A 22,500-nucleotide genomic window follows, 5' to 3' on the forward strand; every position below is an offset into this window, starting at 1 on the left:
CATTGCTTATGCTATGGACCACTAACTTCCCTGAATAGATCATTGTTTATGCTATGGGCCACTAACTTCCTTGAATAGATCATCTTAATGTTGTTGCAGTAAGACTGAAACATTGTTGATTGCATAGAGACAATGCGTATAACACTGTAGCCTCTCAAAAGACTGACGAGAGACGACATTTTTAAATCATATTTACAATGATGTAAGATTTATTTTATGTGAAACACTAGCCCTCAGATATATTGTACAGAACAGTTGTATTTCACACATTCTATCAACACCTTTGGTGTGTAGTTCAAAGTTATTCTATTTATATCAGTATTCTTCAAGATTTTCCAAGTATGGACCTAATTTGTGACAAACAATTCTGCTTTTCTCAAGTTTTATATGGGCGATAAGAAAAGACATGGTTATTGTTCACAGCTTTATGCAAATATGAACAAAACTTGCCCGTTGTCATGGAAAAGAATAATTATCGTATGTATTTCTTAACGTTATATTTGGACCTTTTCAAAACTGTTTGTTTGTACATGTTGGTCGTGGTCAGTATGGCCAAGATCAGTAGACTCAGTTTCACAGCTTACACTCAGCCAACAGAAACAGTGGCAGTGGCAAGATTAAGCATGAAAGTCCAAAGTCATTGTCATATTCCCTATGTTAAAAGTGAAGAAAAAAGTGTTCACTATACTCAAGAAAATACGGTACAACATATATTTACTAAAAGACACTGTAGCCTCTAACAGGAGTTACAAGGGACAAAATTGGATGGAGAAACGATGGAGAAAGGGTGAAAATAGACAGAAAATAGACATATTCTGACAGTAATATTTATTGAAGAAGCACAATGTAGTTCATGATACAAATGAGTGTTTCATAGTCAACAAACATTCAGATTTCAAAGGTTGTGGTATTTTCTCCCCCTATCAGTCTCATAACAGCATCACTATATGCAGAGTAGTAACTACCATTGTGTTGGATGTAAAGGCAACCAAGATCATTCCTGTGTTGGATAATGTTTTACTGATTGTGCAGAATGGATTCAATGAGTGTGACGTGTTGCAGGTGACATGGAGGGTGGCGTGGAGCACCTGAGCACCGCCGTGGCCGTCTGTGGGCAGCCCCAGCAACTGCTGCAGGTCTTACAGCAGACCCTCCCCCCTCAGGTGTTCCAGCTCCTGGTGCAGCGACTCCCGTCAGTCAGTCAGGTGAGAACAATACGCCCCCCTCAGTCAGGTGTGAACAATATTCCCCCTCAGGTGAGAACAATTCCTCCCCCTCAGCCAGGCGAGGACAATACTCCCCTCCAGTCAGGTGGGGACAATTTTCCCCCTCAGGTGAGAACAATTCTTTCCCCTCAGTCAGGTGGGGATAATATTCCCCCTCAGTCAGGTGAGGATAATATTCCCCTCCAGTCAGGTGAAGATAATATTCCCCTTCAGTCAGGTGGGGACAATATTCCCCTTCAGTCAGGTGAAGATAATATTCCCCTTCAGTCAGGTGGGGACAATATTCCCCCTCAGTCAGATGAGGACAATATTCCCCCTCAGTCAGGTGGGGACAATATTCCCCCTCAGTCAGGTGAGGATAATATTCCCCTTCAGTCAGGTGAAGATAATATTCCCCTCAGTCAGGTGAGGACAATATTCCCCCTCAGTCAGGTGAAGATATTATTCCCCTTCAGTCAGGTGGGGACAATATTCCCCCTCAGTCAGATGAGGATAATATTCCCCCCTCAGTCAGGTGGGGACAATATTCCCCCTCAGTCAGGTGGGGACAATATTCCCCCTCAGTCAGGTGAGGACAATATTCCCCCTCAGTCAGGTGGGGACAATATTCCCCCTCAGTCAGGTTAGGATAATTTTCCCCCTCAGTCAGGTGAGGACAATATTCCCCTCAGTCAGGTAGGGACAATATTCCCCCTCAGGTGAGAACAATTCCTCCCCCTCAGCCAGGCGAGGACAATATTCCCCCTCATGTGAGAACAATTCCTCCCCCTCAGTCAGGTGAGGATAATATTTCCCTCCAGTCAGGTTGGGACAATATTCCCCCTCAGTCGGGTGAGGACAATATTCCCCCTCAGTCAGTGAGGACAATATTCCCCCTCAGTCAGGTGATAGCAGGTCTTCCCCTTCAGTCAGGTTGGGACAATATTCCCCCTCAGTCAGGTTACGATAATTTTACCCCTCAGTCAGGTGAGGACAATATTCCCCCTCAGTCAGGTGACAGCAGGTCTTCCCCTCCTCCCCCAGTCAAGTGAGATCAGCACTTTCTCCCCAGTCTGGTGATTTACCTTTCATGACCAATGAGGTTAAAATGTAAGTTCCCATAAACAAGAATTGCAGCGCCGAATTCCAGCAGGTAACTACAGACTGGCTTTCCCTTCTATTATCACTTATCCTCCTTAAATGTGGTATATTTTCATCACTCATAGCTCCCAGTAACTCTGCTTCAGCTGTCTCCTGACATATATGTTCCTCTTCAGCGTCTGTCTGGCGGTGTGCCCACTGGTGGTCCCGAGGTATCTACCCTGGAAGAGGATGACCTTGAGTGACCTAGACGTCTGCTACTGGACATTCCTGGGTTCACTTGCACAAAGCCATCAAGACATTGATCCCCATGACGGATTTGTTATTGTCCTCACTCCAAGATTACTTTGTGCAAATCGGCCCTGGTCAGTGTTTCTTAAGTGATCACTCCACAACATTGTGTGTTTGTGTGTGCAAGAACACTTATGGAAAGAGTTATCTCCCTTGGAAAATATTCATGAGACTTTTTCATCCACAGGTATCGGTCTCAAAAGCTCCCCAAACCTATGTACTGTACACACCGACAAAAGAAATGTGAGAAACATATATGTTGGTTACTATATGAAGAATTACTGATATTCAAGAGATATTAGATTGGTTTAATGCACAAACAAACATACTTATATGTTGTGTGAACCGACACTCAACGCATCACATGTGACGTCACCTATCCGTGACTGGAGATGCACCATTTGACTCGCGCAGGATTAGTATGTTTGGAAATCTCATGCAACATATTGTGATAAGAATAAAGACACTGTGCTAACACTTGACTGATTCTCATTAAGTGGTACACATTGGAAACATCTTCTCTTAACGTACGTTCTTCTCTATATGTTTTATGTTTCACATTTCTTTCTGCGGTGAGTATATATGTTGAAAGGGATTTGTCCCAATATATATCACATAGATAATATATTGTGTTTGGGGTGGTTTTATTTAAATGTTTTGGAGAAAGGGATATATTATTATTGAATCAAATGTCTGGTTTTTTACCTGGCCATGAAACAAGGTGGCATTCTTTGCCTGGATTCTATTTGAGCGTATGTAATTATAAAACATCAGTTAAATCAATACCATATTGTCTTGAGTATAGTGCGCACTTTTTTTCCAAAAAACACAGCTGTGTACAAAAACAAATGATCTGTTAACACAGCGAAACCTTGTTAATCCAGACCGGGTTTGTCCGGAAGTCTCCACATCCAGGGGATTGTTTGGAATGCTTATGTAATCACAGAAACATTACTACATGCATGTGATTTGTTGATCCAGAAACTTGTTAATCCAAAGGGGGGGATCGGGTAGCCTAGTGGTTAAAGCTTTCGCTCGTCACGCCGAAGCCCTGGGTTTGATTCCTGACATGGGTACAATGTGTGAAGACAATTTCTGGTGTCCCACTCCGTGATATTGTTGGAATATTGCTATAGGCGGGGTAAAACCCATCTTCCCAAGGCAAGATAGTTAACTGACTTTAAAAGTCCAGTTTCCACCCTTGCCGAACAAGGCTGGAATTCCTGGGCTTGGTCGTAGCGCTACCAGTGGCTATTACCAGTTATGTCCCTTCTAAGCCTCTCCTATGGACCAATCAGATTCCACCTGTCGTATTACTTGCACCTTGATTAAAAACATGAAAAGATTTTGAAAATATCTGTTGACAAAGAGTTGGCGGTGCACATGCTTTGCAAATCCTGCAATCGACCGAAATCTGCACGACAGTTTACAAACAGGATTTCGATTTCGGTGGGCGATTTTGATTGGACTATGCATAGACTCGTTAGTCCAGCCAAATTGTAACTCCATAATACCAGCCTAGTTCGGCAAGGGTGAAAACTGGACTTTTATAGTCAGTTGACTCTCTTGCCTCGGGAAGATGCGTAAAACCATACTCACTGTTAATCCAAATGATTTCACTGTGAACGGCCAGCTCTGTCTGGAGTAACATGGTTTCATTGTAATATGACACCAATGTTCATAGATTGTTGTTATCTAGGTAATACACCTGAATCGTCCAAACACCATGGCACACTGTGTATCTGTTACTAGATTTTTCACTCCATTCAGTGATTACATGACAAAGGACACACTAAAGGACAAAATGGCTAATGTTAAACTCTTACTCAAATGATCTAGATCTGTTATGTAGCCATAGTCCATAGATCTTGATGACATCCTGATAAGCATCCACTGGCTACATCCCCCGATTACCAGCTGGTTACGGACAAAATAAGAGGCAAGCTGTGTGCAGACGGATTGTGATATCTTTGGCCGGATAGTGTGTCCTGCATCACGTCATGAACAACATGTAGAATTGCAGATGTTGGAGACCAGATTATGGACTCTTCGTCACAGCCAAGCAGCAGTAGAAACTAACAGTTTTAGCCCACTAGTCCTTATAATGATAACATATAGCAAACCCCTTAAAAATGGCAAATTTCTACTAGTCCTTATGATACCTTAACTATTGGGCATTTTGGCAAGGACTACAGGACTAGTGCCAATTTCTAACGCTGCCAAGTTTGATTGACAAGATCATGAACACTGTTTGATGCTTAAGAGATTAATATCCACTCAGTTCAAGTTATCTCAGTCTAATGCTGAGCATGTCACATCTGATTGTGTTCCCCAGTTTTACTGATTTCTTGTATTTTGGGGTTATCTCATTCAACATCCATGCCATTAGATCGATACTGTAGAATGTATGATATGAATGAGTGCATGTGTCTTTGTCATACACGAATAAATCATCATAGCTTATACACATTTGCCTTATTTGTATTGTGACATGACATTTCAGTCATCGTGAAATGTTCAATGCTACACTGTTGAGAACATCTCAATGTTAGTTATATTTCGCGGCCACAATCAGCTGTATTCCCGCTAGATCACAGCAGCCGGTAATCAGTCAAGTCGGGACCAATACCGCCTCCGTGGTCTTGTGGTAGAGCGGAAGGTCCAGGGTTCGATCCCGGGCCGCGTCATACAAAAAGACGTTAAAAGATTGTACTTGTTGTTACCCTGTCTGGCGCTCGGCATTAAGGGGCTAAAACAAGGACTGGTCGGCTCGGAGTCAGTATACTGTGTCTGAGTGGGGTATTCATGTTAAACTGCGGCATGGTATCTCAGTGAGCTAGCACTATAAATCGGCATCAGTCCGGACTAGTACAAGCAGCCACACACACACATACACGTGCATGCACGTCGCTATATAAGTACAATAATCTTCGACGCGACGTTAAACCCAATTTCACCTCACCTCAAGTCGGGACCAGACAAACAGTGGTTGGTTGCATCAACCAAGTCACGGACACGGAGCCTGACCACTCAGTGTAGTTAGCCCATCTCTGTATAAGTGCAATAATCTTGACTGCGATGTTAAACCTTATTTCACCTTACCTAGGTAGCTCTTACGGAAGGCCTGAGGTACTGGAAATCCCCAAAATGGACAACTAAACTTGAATTATAATAAGTTAATAATAAATTATCGATTTTTTATAGAGCATCCTATCTAGATAGTCCCTGCTCAATAGTGATAAGTCGTATGTTCTTTTGAAGAGTGCTGTTGGGGGTTGACTGGAAGCTGCTGACATCCTTGCATCTTGCATCCACTGGAACCTCAATCCATAGAGCTCTATGTAGAGAAAAATGTAGACAACAATCAAATATATTCTGGGATTTAGACCAGACTCCGATCTGTGGAAGATCATGCAATACATGGTGGACATGTACAATGGCCACCATGGCAGTTGTCTAAAATGTACTGTGTGAAATCAGATTGAAGAACATAGTCACTACCAGTGAAATAAGTATACATACACTTATGATCCTAGTAAATTGAAATGATATTCACCAACAAACTACCTCTTAGACATGGTCTCAGATTGAATAAACTTCAGTTGACCTTTGTTGAAAGTGAAATCAGATTGAAGACCATAGTCACCACCAGTGAAATAAGTATACATACACTTATGATCCTAGTAAATTGAAATGATATTCACCAACAAACTACCTCTTAGACATGGTCTCAGATTGAATAAACTTCAGTTGACCTTTGTTGAAAGTGAAATCAGATTGAAGACCATAGTCACCACCAGTGAAATAAGTATACATACACTTATGATCCTAGTAAATTGAAATGATATTCACCAACAAACTACCTCTTAGACATGGTCTCAGATTGAATAAACTTCAGTTGACTTTTGTAGAAAGTCATGGCCACCAGAATTTAAAACAATCTATAGATATGGTTTTCATCTATGAATATAACATATTTCATCAGATGTCATGCAAAAATGATGAATCAAAATTTTCAGAGAATATCACCATGATTCATTGTTGGAGAGTTTGGTTTTAAGAAAAACAGCTAGTAAAACACATCCTGTTTAACTGAAGGAATTCTGTTATCATTAATACCAAAAGTTAATTTTGTGTGAAAAAGACATCAAAAGTCAACCATAAGATTTATTTCTTATTGCAAGTTGTTTCAACAAAATCAGTAGACTAAGAAATGGAAGCGGAAACATATACTCAACAACAAAAGTTCCTGTGACACCAATATTTTGGTGTACTTTCAAATAAGTAAAGTTTGGTTTTCAATATTCCATACAACATGTATGGAATCAAGTCACAAAAACGCAACTGCTACAGAAAAGCATGCATTCCATGCAAAAGTTGACCTTTATGCAAGCCCCATGCATTTCACTACCCAAGAATGGGTATAAAAACTTGCGTTAACGGGATTCCATATGCATTGTTTAGTATCGTGCTGACAACAACCACTCAGAAAAACAGCAAATTTACGCAATTATTCAACATAACAAAATGCTACGCCTGACCGAAAATGAGCGTCTGCGAGCCATTGGTATGCTTGAAGTAGGATCGGGTCAACGTGATGTTGCAAGACAATTTTAAGTCCACAGAAACACTATTTCGTGTTTATGGCAACGTTGGCAACAGACGAATACAGTCAGAGACCATCCTCGGAGTGGCAGGCCACGCGTAACCAATAATTGACAAGACAACTGGATTCGAACAACACACCTACGAAATCGATTCCAGCCAGCAACAGTGACTGCAAGAAGCATCCCCGGCCTTCGACGAATATCTTTACAAACCGTATGTCGTCGCCTCAGATGTGCAGGGATTGTCGCCAGAAGTCCCATTTTGACAGGAAACCACCGTCAAGCACGTCTTCAGTGGTGCAGACAGCGTCTACTCTGGACGGCCATGCAGTGGGGACAAGTTCTATTCACCGACGAGTCTCGTTTTCACCTCAGCAACAGCGATGGACGGATTCGAGTGTGCCGACGTCGAGGTGAACGTTACGCCAATCAATGTGTCATGGGAGAAGATCGGTTCGGGGGCGGCAGCTTTATGGTATGGGGTGGGATTATAGCAAGACAGAGGACCCGTTTGATAGTGGTAGAGGGAAATCTCAATGGACAGCGCTACCGCAACGAGATCATCGGCCCTGTTATTCGACCGTTTTTGCATCGTCATGGCCTAGGTATTACCTTTCAACATGACAACGCCCGGCCTCATATTGCTCGACTTGTTCAGGATTCTCTTCAACAAAACAATGTGAATGTCATCCCCTGGCCGGCTCGCTCCCCTGATCTCTCACCAATCGAGCACACGTGGGATGAGATGGATCAGCGCCTTCGACAGCCACGTGTTCCACAGACACTCCAGGAACTTCGAAGCATGCTCCAGCAGATATGGACAGATATATCCCACAGGACTTTGTGAGACGCCTTGTCCATTCCATGAGACGAAGATGTGCTGCTTGCATCGCAACCAGAGGTGGACACACGCTATTTATTTGTAAATTTACATTTTGGCATGTTCCATGTTTTTTTATGAAATCACTCATTTTCTGAAGTCAGTATGGCAAATTAAACCATTTGAACACTTACAGGAGTCATTTATCTGTTGCAAACCGAAATTGTTTCAGATTTGGTAAAAAACATAACTTTGCATTGAATCTTATTCAATGTCACAGGAACTTTTGTTGTTTAGTATATATTTCTGACCGACAGACATTACATTACATGGAATATTTCCGACAGTCACACACTACATTACATGGAATATCTCCAACAGTCACACACTACATTACATGGAATATTTCCGACAGTCACACACGGCATTACATGGACTATTCCCGACATTCACACACGACATTACATGGAATATTCCCGACAGTCACACACTACATTACATGGAATATTCCCGAAAGTCACACACTACATTACATGGAATATTTCCAACAGTCACACACTACATTACATGGAATATTTCACACAGTCACACACTACATTACATGGACTATTCCCGACATTCACACACGACATTACACGGAATATTCCCGACAATCACACACTACATTACATGGAATATTTCCGACAGTCACACACTACATTTCATGGAATATTCCCGACATTCACACACTACATTACATGGAATATTCCCGACATTCACACACGACATTACATGGAATATTCCCGACATTCAAACACTACATTACATGGAATATTTCCGAAAGTCACACACTACATTACATGGAATATTCCCGACATTCACACACTACATTACATGGAATATTCCGGACATTCACACACGACATTACATGGAATATTTCCGACAGTCACACACGACATTACATGGAATATTCCCGACAGTCACACACGGCATTACATGGACTATTCCCGACAGTCACACACGACATTACATGGAATATTCCCGACATTCACACACGACATTACATGGAATATTCCCGACATTCACACACTACATTACATGGAATATTCCCGAAAGTTACACACTACATTACATGGAATATTTCCGACAGTCACACACGGCATTACATGGACTATTCCCGACATTCACACACGACATTACATGGAATATTCCCGACATTCACACACTACATTACATGGAATATTCCCGAAAGTCACACACTACATTACAAGGAATATTTCCAACAGTCACACACTACATTACATGGAATATTTCCCACAGTCACACACTACATTACATGGAATATTCCCGACATTCACACACGACATTACATGGAATATTCCCGAAAATCACACACTTCATTACATGGAATATTCCCGAAAGTCACACACTACATTACATGGAATATTCCCGACATTCACACACGACATTACATGGAATATTCCCGACATTCACACACTACATTACATGGAATATTCCCGAAAGTCACACACTACATTACAAGGAATATTTCCAACAGTCACACACTACATTACATGGAATATTTCCCACAGTCACACACTACATTACATGGAATATTCCCGACATTCACACACGACATTACATGGAATATTCCCGAAAATCACACACTTCATTACATGGAATATTCCCGAAAGTCACACACTACATTACATGGAATATTCCCGACATTCACACACTACATTACATGGAATATTCCCGACATTCACACACTACATTACATGGAATATTCCGGACATTCACACACGACATTACATGGAATATTCCCGACATTCACACACTACATTACATGGAATATTTCCGAAAGTCACACACTACATTAAATGGACTATTCCCGACATTCACACACTACATTACATAGAATATTCCCGAAAGTCACACACTACATTACATGGAATATTCACGATATTCACACACGACATTACATGGAATATTTCCGACAGTCACACACTACATTACATGGAATATTTCCGACATTCACACACTACATTACCTGGAATATTTCCGACAGTCACACACGACATTACATGGAATATTTCCGACAGTCACAAACTACATTACCTGGAATATTTCCGACAGTCACAAACTACATTACCTGGAATATTTCCGACAGTCCGCTTTGATACGATCGAATTTTATTTGTTAATAGTAAGGACCCGAAGGATATATTGGAACAAGATCTGTGATATACGTTCTCAGGTCAAAATCGAGTTACAATAGAACCAATTAGACAGCGATATCAACCATATTGACGACCTTTTCTATAATGTCATACTTCTGTTGTCGACGCGAGTCATGGGTGTGTTTCAAGTGCCTTCATCCCTGACAAGCCAGTGCCTCCAAGCTGACTCGTGATCCTCTCTAGACAATCCGTGTCAGTTCGTACTCCTCTGATATTGGCTGGGCCATCAGTTCGGACAGCTAGGAAATTAATTGGGCTGTCTAATACGCGATGATTCTTCCGTGTACGAGACTTCGACAATGTCTGTTCCTATAGCAATCTACGACAAGAACTATTAGCGTTATCGGTGGATGTTTGGTGAGAATAATATAGTTATGGAATTTCCTGTTTATAAATAGGTAGACAACACGGGTAGACCTGGCGTGGACAACAATGGTAGTCAATACGTGTAGATACTCATGAAGAGGCGTAGGGTAGACAACACGGGTAGACCTGGCATGGACAACAATTGTAGTCAATACGTGTGGATAGTCATGAAGAGGTGTAGGGTAGACAACACGGGTAGACCTGGCGTGGACAACAATGGTAGTCAATACGTGTAGATAGTCATGAAGAGCTGTATGGTAGACAACACGGGTACACCTGACGTGGACAACATTGGTAGTCAATACGTGTAGATAGTCATGAAGAGGTGTAGGGTAGACAACACGGGTAGACCTGGCGTGGTCAACAATGGTAGTCACTGTTTGTAGATAGTCATGAAGAGGTGTAGGGTAGACAACACGGGTAGACCTGGCGTGGACAACAATGGTAGTCACTGTTTGTAGATAGTCATGAAAAGGTGTAGGGTAGACAACACGGGTAGACCTGGCGTGGACAACATTGGTAGTCACTGTTTGTAGATAGTCCTGAAGAGGTGTAGGGTAGACAACACGGGTAGACCTGGCGTGGACAACAATGGTAGTCAATACGTGTGGATAGTCATGAAGAGCTGTATGGTAGACAACACGGGTACACCTGACGTGGACAACATTGGTAGTCAATACGTGTAGATAGTCATGAAGAGGTGTATGGTAGACAACACCGGTAGACCTGGCGTGGACAACAATGGTAGTCACTGTTTGTAGATAGTCATGAAGAGCTGTAGGGTAGACAACACGGGTACACCTGACGTGGACAACATTGGTAGTCAATACGTGTAGATAGTCATGAAGAGGTGTAGGGTAGACAACACGGGTACACCTGGCATGGACAACAATTGTAGTCAATACGTGTGGATAGTCATGAAGAGGTGTAGGGTAGACAACACGGGTAGACCTGGCGTGGACAACAATGGTAGTCAATACGTGTAGATAGTCATGAAGAGGTGTAGGGTAGACAACACGGGTACACCTGACGTGGACAACATTGGTAGTCAATACGTGTAGATAGTCATGAAGAGGTGTAGGGTAGACAACACGGGTAGACCTGGCATGGACAACAATTGTAGTCAATACGTGTGGATAGTCATGAAGAGGCGTAGGGTAGACAACACGGGTAGACCTGACGTGGACAACATTGGTAGTCAATACGTGTAGATAGTCATGAAGAGGTGTAGGGTAGACAACACGGGTACACCTGACGTGGACAACAATGGTAGTCAATACGTGTAGATAGTCATGAAGAGGTGTAGGGTAGACAACACGGGTACACCTGACGTGGACAACATTGGTAGTCAATACGTGTAGATAGTCATGAAGAGGTGTAGGGTAGACAACACGGGTAGACCTGACGTGGACAACAATGGTAGTCACTGTTTGTAGATAGTCATGAAGAGGTGTAGGGTAGACAACACGGGTAGACCTGGCGTGGACAACATTGGTAGTCAATACGTGTAGATAGTCATGAAGAGGTGTAGGGTAGACAACACGGGTAGACCTGGCGTGGACAACAATGGTAGTCAATACGTGTAGATAGTCATGAAGAGGTGTAGGGTAGCCGACGTGGGTAGACCTGGCGTGGATAACAATGGTAGTCACTATTTGTAGATAGTCATGAAGAGCTTCAGGGTAGACAATACGGGTAGACCGTCCTGCAGAAGTGTAGGGTAGACAGCCTGAGTGGACCGTGATGCAGAAGTGTAGGGAAGACGACACGAGTAGACCGTCCTACAGAAGTGTAGGGTAGACAGCATGAGTAGACAGCGATGCAGAAGTGTAGGGTATACCACATGAGTAGACCGTGATGCAGAAGTGTAGGGTAGACAGCATGAGTAGACCGTGATGCAGAAGTGTAGGGTAGACAGCATAAGTAGACCGTGATGCAGGAGTGTAGGGTAGACAGCATGAGTAGGCCTTGCTGCAGGAAAGTAGGTTAGACGACACAAGTAGACTGTGATGCAGGAGTGTAGGGCTGACGACACGAGTAGACCGTCCTTCAGGAGTGCAGGGTAGACAGCATGTGTAGACATGAGTAGACCGTGATGCAGGAGTGTAGGGTAGACAGCATGAGTAGGCCTTGCTGCAGGAGTGTAGGGTAGACAACACGAGTAGACAGAGCTGCAGGAGTGTAGGATAAACAACACGAGTAGACAGAGCTGCAGGAGTGTAGGATAAACAACACGAGTAGACAGAGCTGCAGGAGTGTAGGTTAGACAACACGAGTAGACCGTGTTGCAGGAGTGTAGGATAAACAACACGAGTAGACAGAGCTGTAGGAGAGTAGGATAAACAACACGAGTAGACAGAGCTGCAGGTGTGTAGGGTAGACAACACGAGTAGACAGAGCTGCAGGAGTGTAGGATAAACAACACGAGTAGACAGAGCTGCAGGAGTGTAGGGTAGACAACACGAGTAGACAGAGCTGCAGGAGTGTAGGGTAGACAACACGAGTAGACAGAGCTGCAGGAGTGTAGGATAAACAACACGAGTAGACAGAGCTGCAGGAGTGTAGGGTAGACAACACGAGTAGACAGAGCTGCAGGAGTGTAGGATAAACAACACGAGTAGACAGAGCTGCAGGAGTGTAGGGTAGACAACACGAGTAGACAGAGCTGCAGGAGTGTAGGATAAACAACACAAGTAGACAGAGCTGCAGGAGTGTAGGGTGGACAGCATGAGTAGACAGAGCTGCAGAAGTGTAGGGTAGACAACATGATATGAGTGTATTCCGTCTGTTGTAGTAAACCTAGACATGTAAACACTTACTTTTGACATATCCACTGTGCAAGATAACAGTGATTAATCCAATCAATGTATTTTCTGTTAATCCTTTGATGACTAGGAACGATCCGTTGATTTACAAAAAAGTAAATCAACTGATCATTCATCTCTTGCTGGGCTGCCACGTGCATATAACCTAACACACATTTCACCTCACTTCAAACCTGGATTTAGATTGAATAATTACCCCAGACACAATAAATACCAAATGGGAACCTGCTACCACTAATTATACCTTTAGTAAATGCATTAACTGTGTGACGACAAATGCACAAGTACAGGGTTATACCAGAAAACGTGGATGACAACAAGGGAGTAGTAATCGTATTATCGACGCAATCCGAAATCCGAAAATGCTTTCACTGCATGGATACTTTTTTTAATTATTATACTATAACCATCAGGGGTATTTCCAAATGACGACATCCGATGAACTCCGCCGTTCTTTTTGTCTGTTTGTTTAGGCTAATATGCAAATATAATTAATATGCGCCCTTTGTCGAAATCTTTATAGATCACGGTTAACCAATCAGAGTTCAAAAATGAGTAAAACAAATATTGCCTCCAAGTTTATTTAGCTGTATTTGCAGACGGTAGCCTAGTCTCTTGTCACGCTCAGTTGCGTTGCGTATCATCCGGGTACTCACGGGGGAAAAACAATAACAAAGGCAACAACCAGTCCCGGGGAATTGCTTTAGATCTGTGCTCCTTTAAGGTGTAGTCGGCATATCCTTTCGCGATGTTGCTATTGCCTAATCCACAACAGGAGAGAAAACCGCTAAAAGTTGTTGATATATGACGTACAAAATGTGACCTGTTTCCATAGATACCGTAGTAAGCTGGAAGCAAACAATCGATCACTGTGATAAATAGGAACACATCCATATTTGGTTCAGTTACACATTTGGCAGACCCGTCAATGGCAGGTGCTTATGATTATGCGAAAATCAATTGATTTTAGTATGAGAACAAGAAGCTTGCGATATCCAAGGCTTTGTGCAGTCAGGCGGGGAAAGTAATAACACATATCTATATATAGTATATCAATGAGCTTATCTTCAGAAGTAGCCCAATGGCCCGAGGATTAGGCTTTCGATAATGCGAACCTATAGTGTACGTCCACAAACATCCACACTTCCGACAAACATCTATACCTCGACGCACATGCACATACCGGAAACACGGTCTACGCACTAACCACGATTTGTTCGACAAACTTCAATCACTCACTCACTCACTCACACGCAAACACACGCGCGAGCGCGTACACACACTCACTCTCACACCCACAGGCACCCACTCTCTCTTACACACTCACTCACTCTCACACTCACAGGCATTCACTCTCTCTTACACACACACACGCACACGCACACGCACGCACGCACGCACGCACACACACACACATCTACGCGTTTAAATACGATATGCACAAATACCAGGCCTCTATTCATCTGAACAGCTGTTATTTGAAGATCGGGATTAAATATGAGCTTGGCTGGATAACAAAGGTAATAGTACCAACCTGGCAACAACGGCTTTTTCTAATGGAATAGAGATAGTGTCTCAATTGTCAAGCACTACATTAATTACAATATCACGACCATCACAAGAGTCTTATTTACATTTCTGGGTAGCAAGCATCATTGCAAACGGATCAATTAGTGTCGTACTAGTTCTCATCGGAATAACATACAGCGTAATTTTTAATCAAAATTCCAACTGTGATTATCGTTTTATGTAATTCTATCTTTTTTAGAAAAAAATATCAAAGGACCTATGTCTCCATGAAAATAGAGCTCCGTGTTGAGAATGTTTTCAGTATCGATTAAACATTAATTGTCTCATGAACAGTTAATACACGGGTTTTAGCCTGGGCTTAACGAAGTACGGAGATGACGTGTTCCTGGCTGAAACATGCATGATTAAGGCGGTAACCAATACAGTGCGCAGACATCAGCAACAACTGGACCACAACAGTAAATGTCAAAAGAATGGTAATTGGTCCCCGATTACATCAGATTAAAGATAAGGCGATATTTACACACGAATCCCGAGGCAGTACCCACGCGGTCGAGGACTTCGTCAGGTATTAAAGGCGTTAGGAGGCCTGTTCTGGCTTGCTCGCAGTTCTCCGTCAGACAATCAATCCTCTTGTCTCATGTATGTGCGTCTGCTGGCGATCTGGGCTTCGTGCTGCCTTTGTTTCCAGTCTGTAGCACCTTTCATGTTGATTTGTAGTGATGTCTATGGGCCACTTCAGTAATGACCTTTAGAAGTCCTATTAAATTACTTCCTGAAAATATTTATATTTTTGTTTGTTTTAATCTTTAAGGTACAAGAAGAAAGTCACTTTTTGTTCAAGATTTACATCATTCTATTTATTTCCTAACTATGACAATATTTAAACAAGAGGATAAATCCTACACCTGTATCGGAATTGGAAAAGATTCATGGGATATATTGTGAAAGGAGGTGGTCTCTACGTATGATAAATGTGTCGCATCGTAAAGACACCAAGGAACCTTAGCACGAAACGAGATATTACTGTGGAGGGCTTGGAGAAATCAGCTTCCACATAAAATCTTTGACCTCCGGATTGGCGTGCTCAGTTGAACGATTTGTCTGTTGTTTGACACCGCAGTCAGCATTATTCCAGCTCTATGACGGCGGCCTGTGAGATAATCGAGTCTGGACCAGACAATGAGATGATTGACATCATGAACGATATATGCCGTCGGGCACGATGGCACGCCAAAGCTGGGGACCTAGTCTAACCCGGAACTCCAACGGGGGTCATTACATTTTAGATACATTTACGGTCGTGTGGATAGAGGAAATACATTAACATATAAACAGGTGAGGTGAGGTGAAATGGGGTTTAACGTCGCGTCCAAGATTATTGCACTTATATAGCGACGTGCATGCACGTGTGGCTGCTTGTACTAGTCCGGACTGATGCCGATTTATAGTGCTAGCACACTGCCGCAGTTTAACATGAATACCCCACTCAGACACAGTATACTGACTCTCAGCCGACCAGTCCTTGTTTTAGCCCCTTAATGCCGAGCGTCAGACAGAGTAACAACACGTACCATCTTTTAACGTCTTTTTGTATGACGCGGCCGGGGATCGAACCTCGGACCTTCTGCTCTCCGGGCGGACGCTCTACCACTAGACCACGGAGGCGGTCACATATATATTACAGAGAATATTACAAACCAGATGAAGCCTCACTGCACAAACAATATCCAAGGGCAAATGTTTCAAGTTAATGTACCCTACTTGAAAATATTGATATTTTTGTTTTGTTTTAATCTTTAAGGTGAAAGATCAGTTTCGACAATTCTCTACATCCAACAGTTCCCACGTTGTGAACAGGACCCGGATCTTGCACCTTTAAACACACTTAGCTGGATGTATAGGATGTGTCATGATGTCTTCTTATCCAAACATTTTGTCGATATTGTGCTGTGCATGTATTGTCAACGGATAGATGTCCTTGGCATCAGCTAGCGTGTATCGTGATGGACGACCATAATCTATAGTGAACAATGGTGCTTCATCATACCAGATCCCAAGTGTACGGTCGACCTGGAAGTCTTGTACAGTGGCGCAGCCCGATCTACTATTTACAGTGCTATTTCTTGGCGGAGCTAGACGTCTGGTCTGAAGAGATATTTACAACAAGATAACTTCACTGACAGCAGTTAAGAGGGTCCGAGGTTGCCATATTATATGCCTAGTTGGCTGAGTGGTTACACATTGTCAAGACGAATACTTTTGCAAAAGAGAGTAAAGGCGTTGTGTTGAAACATATTCCAGTTATATCACAGCATGTCAGCTTTATGTGGAATATTGACTGAGCTGCACAGGTTTCTAGACATTTGCCCTTCAATGTGAAACCCATGGGAAAGTGTATGGTGCCGACAAACCAAGGATCATAATCAGAGGCAAGTGTGGGCCTCGAAACCACAACCAACGGATCCATGCAGCTAAGGGGCGCAACTTTGCGCAACGAATCTTGTGCAACTTAAACACCGGGTCCTGTCTAAATGATTGACGATGAATTAAAGACGGTTATCAGATATAATGAATGTGATTCGGATACCCAAATGCTGCTTATGATTATGAAATATTTCAAAATTCAGAAATGACTTTGTTGACAAGATTCGACCTTAGTGATCGCCAATGGGAAAATGATCCCGTGATATCTAAATCTTGATAAGGTCCGGGTTCCACTCCAGATATATGTACAATGTATAGGTATAGTCTATTCTGTGTAGGGGCGGTCGGGTACCCTAGTGGTTAAAGCATTCGCTCGTCACGCCGAAGACCCGCGTTCGATTCCCGACATGGGTACAATGTGTGAAGCCCATTTCAGGTGTCCCCCGCCGTGATATTGCTGGAATATTGCTAAAAGCAGCGTAAAACCATACTCACTCACTCACTCACTCACTCACTCACTCACTCACTCACTCACTCACTCACTCACTCACTCACTCACTCACTCACTCACTCACTCACTCACTCACTCACTCACTCACTCACTCACTCACTCACTCACTCACTCACTCACTCACTCACTCACTCACTCACTCACTCACTCACTCACTCACTCACTCACTCACTCACTCACTCACTCACTCACTCACTCACTCACTCACTCACTCACTCACTCACTCACTCACTCACTCACTCACTCACTCACTCACTCACTCACTCACTCACTCACTCACTCACTCACTCACTCACTCACTCACTCACTCACTCACTCACTCACTCACTCACTCACTCACTCACTCACTCACTCACTCACTCACTCACTCACTCACTCACTCACTCACTCACTCACTCACTCACTCACTCACTCACTCACTCACTCACTCACTCACTCACTCACTCACTCACTCACTCACTCACTCACTCACTCACTCACTCACTCACTCACTCACTCACTCACTCACTCACTCACTCACTCACTCACTCACTCACTCACTCACTCACTCACTCACTCACTCACTCACTCACTCACCATTCTGTGTCCAGCGGAAAAGGCTGAGAACAACAGGAAACTACACTCACGCAAGCCAAATGGCTTGGAAGATACGTGATGTAAAATGTGTTTCCAAATGCGAACAAATGATATTGTTAAAGTTTTGAGAAACGAGACACCAGATAATGAACATTTGATCTTTTGTTTCCAGACAACCAGCTTGCCATCTCAAACATTCCCTAAGAACAAACCAGACAAACTATTAGCCTACAAATACAATGTGTTTTCAGGGGTCAAATATGTGTGTACCTCGACAGTGGAGAAGAGAAAAGAACTATAACGCCATCCATGACAATTAAGTCGCTAGTCACGACATCGCCCTTCCCATGTAGTTGAGTGGTTATTCTCGTTTCACTCATGGAGACTATGGCGTTTGAGGTTCTATCGTTCACTTCAAATTGTACATAACATGCACTTGGAATGTTGGAAAATAGACAGAAAGTAACTTAACTGTGATAAGAACTATGCAAAAGCCCAGGTATATCACGGCAGTCTGTAATAAATCTTGACCGTCCAGATCAGTGGTTAATAGTACGAGGAAGGATCGACGCCATCGGGGCATGGTGACGCACAATCAGCTAGTTCACACATTGTAATCCTCATTATCTGGCTTACGACAAGGATGGGATGGTTACTGAAACGTCATCTCCACGGGGCACACGCATTCGCAACATCGGTGCGCATGCGCCCGTCGCAATACTGGTATATTACATATACACCTGACGTCGAATTTGAAACAATAAATAGCTACAATACATAAAAGCGTACCAATTTTTCCAAATATATTTTTTATTCTGTTCATACAGATTCACATTCACACCAAGAACATCAATAACGTGTGGTAAAGGCGAATGTCAAAAGAATGGAAGTGTTTAATGGATATATACGGGTCTTTTTTAATTTAATTTGTTGGTTGGTTGGTTGGTTGGTTTGTTGTTTAACGCCGCACTCAGCAATATTCCAGCTATATGACGGCGGTCTGTAAATAATCGAGTCTGGACCAGACAATCCAGTGATTGACATCATGAGCATCGAACCACGCAATTGGGATCGATGACATGTATCAACCAAGTCAGCGAGCCTGACCACCCGATCCCGTTAGTCGCCTTTTACGACAAGCATAGTCACTTTTTACGGCAAGCATGGGTTGCTGAAGACCTATTCTAACCCTGAATCTTCACGGGTCAATTTAATTTGTAACGAACTTGAATCTGAATGATAAATCATGACCCATATGACCATAAAGCTGCCAAAGTAGCCCATAAAGAGGCATGGGAACCCTGGGTACTGGGAGACGGTCTACACATTTGTTATTAGTCAATACTGCCCAAGGCTAACGTCGCTGTAACGATTGGACAAACCATCCTGTTCCGCCTCCGTTCTATCGACATTTGCTCTACAATCAACCTCATTACTTAATCAACACGGTTTGAAGAGAAAACAGAATTATGTGGCGTGTGTAGACTGTGTTCACATACGCTGACACAAGCAAATACCGCTGGTTTATATATGCAAAAGAGCCGGAGTGTTTAGCTTGTCTGGATTACAGCCATCTCAAATAGCTTATGAAATGTTTCCGTTTCTTGCGCCTCTGAAATAACTGCAAACCTGATGCTTTGTAAACAGTTGGAATGTTGGTCCAATGATTGCTCAAATGGGTCCTATACTGCCGTGCCAGGCGCCGTGTTTTCATCCCCGGTCCCATATCATACGGTGTGCACGGACGGCCCAGTTGCCTAAGGCCCTGTGCAGAGTAGCGTCCCCTACGCGTACCAGAAGCCTATAAGAATGGGTTCGAATACTAGTGTCAGTCATGGTCTGTAGACGTGTGTGTGGCACTGGTGACAGTCATGTTCTGTAGAAGTGTGTGTGGCACTTGTGACAGTCGTGTTCTGTAGGAGTGTGTGTGGCACTGATGACACTTTCATGGTCTGGAGAAGTGTGTGTGACACTGGTGACAGTCGTGTTCTGTAGAAGTGTGTGTGGCACTGGTGACAGTCATGTTCTGTAGAAGTGTGTGTGGCACTTGTGACAGTCGTGTTCTGTAGGAGTGTGTGTGGCACTGATGACACTTTCATGGTCTGGAGAAGTGTGTGTGACACTGGTGACAGTCGTGTTCTGTAGAAGTGTGTGTGGCACTGGTGACAGTCATGGTCTGTATAAGTGTGTGTGACACTGGTGACAGTCATGGTCTGTGGAAGTGTGTGTGGCACTGGTGACAGTCGTGTTCTGTAGCAGTATGTGTGACACTGGTGACAGTCGTGTTCTGTAGAAGTGTGTGTGGCACTGGTGACAGTCATGTTCTGTGGAAGTGTGTGTTTGTGTGTGACACTGGTGACAGTCATGTTCTGTAGAAATGTGTGTGACACTGGTGACAGTCGTGTTCTGTAGAAGTATGTGTGACTCTGGTGACAGTCATGGTCTGTAGAAGTGTGTGTGGCACTGGTGACAGTCATGTTCGGTAGAAGTGTGTGTGACACTGGTGACAGTCGTGTTCTGTAGAAGTGTGTGTGACACTGGTGACAGTCATGTTCTGTAGAAGTGTGTGTGGCACTGGTGACAGTCATGTTCGGTAGAAGTGTGTGTGACACTGGTGACAGTCGTGTTCTGTAGAAGTGTGTGCGACACTGGTGACAGTCATGGTCTGTAGAGGTGTGTGTGGCACTGGTGACAGTCATGTTCTGTGGAAGTGTGTGTTTGTGTGTGACACTGGTGACAGTCATGTTCTGTAGAAATGTGTGTGACACTGGTGACAGTCGTGTTCTGTAGAAGTATGTGTGACTCTGGTGACAGTCATGGTCTGTAGAAGTGTGTGTGGCACTGGTGACAGTCATGTTCGGTAGAAGTGTGTGTGACACTGGTGACAGTCGTGTTCTGTAGAAGTGTGTGTGACACTGGTGACAGTCATGTTCTGTAGAAGTGTGTGTGGCACTGGTGACAGTCGTGTTCGGTAGAAGTGTGTGCTGCACTGGTGACAGTCGTGTTCTGTAGCAGTATGTGTGACACTGGTGACAGTCGTGTTCTGTAGGAGTGTGTGTGGCACTGGTGACAGTCATGTTCTGTAGAAGTGTGACACCGGTGACAGTCGTGTTCTGTAGAAGTGTGGCACTGGTGACAGTCGTGTTCTGTAGAAGTGTGTGTGGCACTGGTGACAGTCATGGTCTGTAGAAGTGTGGCACCGGTGACAGTCGTGTTCTGTAGAAGTGTGTGCGACACTGGTGACAGTCATGTTCTTTGGAAGTGTGTGTGACACTGGTGACAGTCGTGTTCGGTAGAAGTGTGTGTGGCACTGGTGACAGTCGTGTTCTGTAGAAGTGTGGCACTGGTGACAGTCGTGTTCGGTAGAAGTGTGTGTGGCACTGGTGACAGTCATGTTCGGTAGAAGTGTGTGTGGCACTGGTGACAGTCGTGTTCTGTAGAAGTGTGTGTGGCACTGGTGACAGTCGTGTTCTGTAGGAGTGTGTGTGGCACTGGTGACAGTCATGTTCTGGAGAAGTGTGGCACCGGTGACAGTCGTGTTCTGTAGAAGTGTGTGTGGCACTGGTGACAGTCATGTTCTGTAGAAGTGTGTGTGACACTGGTGACATTCGTGTTCTGTAGAAGTGTGTGTGGCACTGGTGACAGTCGTTTTCTTTAGAAGTATCAAATTGATGACAGTCGTGCTCTGTAGAAATTTGACAGTCGTGTTCTGTAGAAGTGTGACACTGGTGACAGTCGTGTTCTGTAGAAGTGTGGCACCGGTGACCGTCGTGTTCTGTAGAAGTGTGTGTGGCACTGGTGACAGTCGTGTTCTGTAGAAGTGTGTGTGGCACTGGTGACAGTCGTGTTCTGTAGAAGTGTGTGTGGCACTGGTGACAGTCGTGTTCTGTAGAAGTGTGTGTGGCACTGGTGACAGTCATGTTCTGTAGAAGTGTGTGTGACACTGGTGACATTCGTGTTCTGTAGAAGTGTGTGTGGCACTGGTGACAGTCGTTTTCTTTAGAAGTATCAAATTGATGACAG

The 22,500-nt window shown here is 43.6% G+C and overlaps 1 long non-coding RNA gene across 1 annotated transcript; it reads left to right on the forward strand.

Annotated features, from left to right (window-relative positions):
* Positions 1-832: 832 nt before the first annotated feature.
* On the forward strand, positions 833-3,408 carry LOC125383590. The gene is made up of 2 exons (XR_007222835.1): positions 833-1,205; positions 2,483-3,408. It is a non-coding gene; the product is annotated as an uncharacterized LOC125383590 (long non-coding RNA).
* Positions 3,409-22,500: the final 19,092 nt, after the last annotated feature.

Source organism: Haliotis rufescens, unplaced genomic scaffold (genome assembly GCF_023055435.1).
Source record: "Haliotis rufescens isolate VD_foot unplaced genomic scaffold, xgHalRufe1.0.p SCAF_247, whole genome shotgun sequence".
NCBI lineage: Eukaryota > Metazoa > Mollusca > Gastropoda > Lepetellida > Haliotidae > Haliotis > Haliotis rufescens.